General features: G+C 39.2%; 1 long non-coding RNA gene across 1 annotated transcript; it reads right to left on the bottom strand.

The window, feature by feature from the left end:
• Positions 1–879: 879 nt before the first annotated feature.
• On the bottom strand, positions 880–4111 carry LOC143478394 (uncharacterized). The gene is made up of 2 exons (XR_013121740.1): positions 3962–4111; positions 880–1280 (listed from the first exon to the last, which is right to left on the bottom strand). It is a non-coding gene; the product is annotated as an uncharacterized LOC143478394 (long non-coding RNA).
• Positions 4112–4507: the final 396 nt, after the last annotated feature.

A 4507-nucleotide genomic window follows, 5' to 3' on the forward strand; every position in this document is an offset into this window, starting at 1 on the left:
ATAGACTTCTTCTCCCGTGCCCCACCAGCCAGGTAACATACACATCAAGTAAAATCTTACCATTTGCCCTCTGAGCCCAATGTGAAATCATTTTCTTGTGCAGTAAAATGTCTCATGCAGCACCAAAGCATTTTAACCGACTTGTCACCTGATAAATTAGTCGCTCTAGCCCAAATCAATGATAGATAATGTGAGGACGACCACATACAGATAATTAAGGTAGAGTTTACAAATCTGTATGTTAATCTGAATGTTTTCTGTTGTATAGGTTTTGTTAGGCAACATAAATTAACACATTCGTTTGTGAAAGAAGAAACGGGAAGTTCCCCATTACCTGTGAAAAATGCCCATCTGCATTCAGGTAATGACAACACTTAGTAGCCTATAACTCCTTCTCGTACTTTTTGGTCTTTTTACTGTCCTAATAGTATGCCTATATTGATTTACTAATTGCAAAATATATGCAACAAGGCCTGCAGACAGTGGAACAGAAGTTAACTTAAGGACTTAACAATGACTTAATATTATAATAATTGATATGACTAGTTAAATGAAGTGTTATAAAAAACGCTAAAAAGTGCCCTTTCCCCCCCTGAGCACTTGCCCCCCAAAATGTCTGTGCACGCCACTGAGTAGGACTAATGTGATAATTTTCTACCCCTCATTCTGTACAAGTTGTAGTTTCTTTACAGAGGTTTTAGAGCATCTATTTAAAACACCATTACAGTAGACCAATCTTGATGAGACAGAAGCGTGGACCAGTTTCTCTACTTATGATAAGGAAATAATTTCTCTGCTTAGCAATATTGCATAAATGAAATAAAAAGGCAGCTTTTGTGACATTGCATAGGTGTGTCAAATGAAAGATCAAATTCAACATTGACATACAAGCTTTTTAATGTGGATTCAGGTGTTACTGAAAAACATTTAGTTTGCTTCCCGACTCATCTTTCAAACAATCAAAGTTTGCAGATGACACCACCGTAGTCGGGCCCACCTCAGGGGGAGATGAGTCAGATTACAGGGATGAGATAGACCGGCTGTCCAGGTGGTGTTCTGCTAACAACCTGCCACTGAACCTTCAAAAAATGAAAGAACTAATTCTGGACTTCAGGAAGGGCAGGAATGACCCAGCCCCGCTTCACATAAATGGAGTCTGCGTGGAAAGGGTCAGCTCAATCAGATTCCTGGGTGTGCAGATCACCGACAGCCTCACCTGGACTGCAAACACAGTAATGGTGGTGAAGAAAGCCCAGCAGCAACTCCACTTCCTGAGAGTTCTAAAGAGGAACAAGATGGAGGAGGAACTGTTGGTGCTCTTTTACAGCTCCATCATCGAGAGTATCCTCGTGTATTGCATCACAGCATGGTACGGAGGGTGCTCAGTAGCAGATAAAAAAAGTGCTGCAGAGGGTGATCAACACGGCCCAGGGGATCACTGGTTGCGCTCTGCCCAGCCTGGAGGACATTGCCACCTCTCGCTACCTCAGAAGGGCGATCAGCAATACCAAGGACACATCCCACCCCAGCAATCACCTGTTTAACCTGTTACCCTCAGGCAGACGGTTCAGGTTGCACAAAACTCACAAGTAGGCTCAGGGACAGCTTTTACCCTAGAGCCATCACTGCACTAAATTCAGCAATATGTAAATTCCCAATCCATGTGCAATACAACCCATGTAAATACTTCCCACGTGAAATATATGTAAAAATAACAATGTAAATAGCTTGTGTAATATCCAACATGTCACGTAAGCATTCCACTGAACCAGTTGTATATTTGGATTGTTTTATGTCATTGAGTGTATTTATTGTCTGTATTGTGTGTATTTAAATGTAAATTACAATGACAATAAAGGCGATTCTGATTCTTCTGATAAAAGGAATATTAGACAAATTGCTTCTTGCAGCTTTGTGTCCAAGAAGCAACACTTCAGTCTTATCAGAATGTTGAAGGATGTGTATAAAGGGAGAGAAAGAGAGAGAAGAGACAAAAAAAAAAAAAAAGAGGATTCTGACCACAATCTCATTTCTCAAATCTATTCATATTACAGTGATTCTTGATGTGAAAACATTTTATTATTCAAAGTACAAAGACTGAATTAATTTGCTTCTATTTCAATACCACCAAACCTATATAGGTCAGGACCACACAATGTTTAAATGCTTAGATGTATTCCTTTTAGCAACCGGCATATAGGCCAGGACCACATGAGGAACTGCATTACCCATAAAGCAACAATAAAAATGCTCTAGGCCAGCCTCCATCAGAACCAGATGCTCTCAGCATTGCTGATTGGCTATTCCAGGAATGTCTCTCCCCCTCTCTCCTTCCATACACTCAACACACAGCTTACACACACATTAAAAACTAAGCAGGGGATTTAACTGTAAGAGAATTCATAGCACAGCTGTAAACTCTAGAGACAAAAAGAAAACACACACAAACAGTACAGGGAATTAAAATGAGGGATTTATACCTAGCTGTGTCTAGACAACATGAGATTGAGAGACTGAGAAGGGGCACAAATTACAGTTTGATATTTTTTCTAGACAGGATTTTCTAGGGTTAGAAAAAAAAAGATTTAGCATTTTTTATTAATGCTAAAACGGTGTATATATATTTGTCTAGACTTCATCTCTTGCTCTCTCTATTTTCTATAAATATCTAGCTATGAAATCCAGAGGAGAAAAAACTGAATTATATTAAGCTGTTTTGTCTGGAATGTAAAAATTCGTCACGTTATCCATCATGTTTTATGATACATTGGCCAACCAGACACACACACACACACAAAATCCATTATCTCTCCAGCCAGCAGTATGCTGTTCAAAATTTTTCTTCCTCTGTTGCTTCAGTTCATTGAGGGCACTTTACTAAAGCCATCAATAGTAGATGAATAATTATTTTTCTTTTTATTTAACACTTTGTTGGTATAAATTTAACATTCCTGACTTTTAAATAAAAGTGAGTTCGCTAAAGAATCAGTGCTCATATTTTTGGGGTCTCTAGGACTAGTGAGTAATTAGAATGCCAGAGAGAAGTATATGGAACTTTTTTAGTGTCACCAGAACCTGAAATCATTATTACTTGAAAAAAAATCCATTAAAATCAACCCGAACCTGAATTTTTACTTTTACTCAGGTATCAATTTTTGCATACCTGAATGGATTTTACAAACTTTTTTCAAGTAATAATGATTTCAGTTTCTGGTGACACAAAAAAAAGCTCCATAGAAGTAGCCTACTGGTTCAGATGTGTCAATATGTAATGCCTTGTAGGGGCAGGCCTCTGACATTTTATTCATTCCCTTATCTGCGTGTGCCACTCAGTTAGAACTTTTATTTCTCTCACTCTTCTTATTAAACTTTGGAGCTCTTTCCTGTGTTGAGGCTAAAAACCTACAGTCCCTGCTTAAGATAATTAGTCCAGAAACAGTTATGTTGTGTTGTGACTGGATTTGCAGCATTTCTGAATTCATATGCACTGATGAATTGGCTTGTATTTGCAGCGCGTATGGGTTTCCTTGGACACCATACAGGTCACATCTTGCTACATAGCTAGCTTATTAATTAAGATGGTGGAGGGGTGGAAGCTCCGTGAGGCCAGTCAAATTGGTAAATTAACTTTGTCTTAAAAATGGATTACATAGTCTAATTCCATTTATATTAATATTGCTACTACTCGGGTGTTCCTTGTTTAGTGTCTATTGTCTGTTATTTAAACCATGTTTGTTTGCTGGTCTTTGGCCGATTCTTGTATCTCTAGAGCCCATGCACGTTTTCTGGTATTTCTAAGCCTGGTTCTGAGGTGTCATTTTCAACCTCCGCAAGCCATCGGTATACCTGTTCCACATGTCATACCTTCAAAGACATATCGCTGAGCAACTTAACCGAAGCTAAGTATTTCACCATGTCTGATTCACTTGTTGTTTGTGCTGAGTGTGGCATGTATACTTACCCATTTTTCTGTCAGAAGTGTTAATTTTATATGTAAGAAGTGTAGATTAATCATTAGCCTGAAGGAGAAGATTTTGTGTTTAGAGGAGCACATCCGGGTTCTACAAAGTCCTAGAGAGCAGTCAGTCAAGCCAAGTTGCCACAGCTGTAGTTAGTGAGCCACCGGCTCTGACATTAGCCTGGGACCTTCCGGACTTTAAGCAAATGGTTAAGTGAAAACAGGTGAAACTGGTTACTTGATTAAGGGTGTGTTAATTTGCTGGTGATTGAGAACGTGGGAGTGTGGGCATGGCCGAGTGACGTGCAAGGGGTTTCTCCCCTGAGCCCTGGGACCGGCCTCTCCAATTTCTCACTCGCTATTAAATTAATTATTTCATTGATAAATAATATGTAAAACTTCAAAAGCAAAAAACTACATATCTAGCAGCCCCGGTTCTGGACTGCTTTGCTTGGGGGGGCAGTAAAACATAATGAGGGGGCATGTTGATAGTCATGTTTATGAAGCCAGAAATATATTCAAGGCTTGATTTGTGCATGAATGATGACT

This window comes from Brachyhypopomus gauderio, chromosome 16, assembly GCF_052324685.1.
Source record: "Brachyhypopomus gauderio isolate BG-103 chromosome 16, BGAUD_0.2, whole genome shotgun sequence".
Classification (NCBI taxonomy): domain Eukaryota; kingdom Metazoa; phylum Chordata; class Actinopteri; order Gymnotiformes; family Hypopomidae; genus Brachyhypopomus; species Brachyhypopomus gauderio.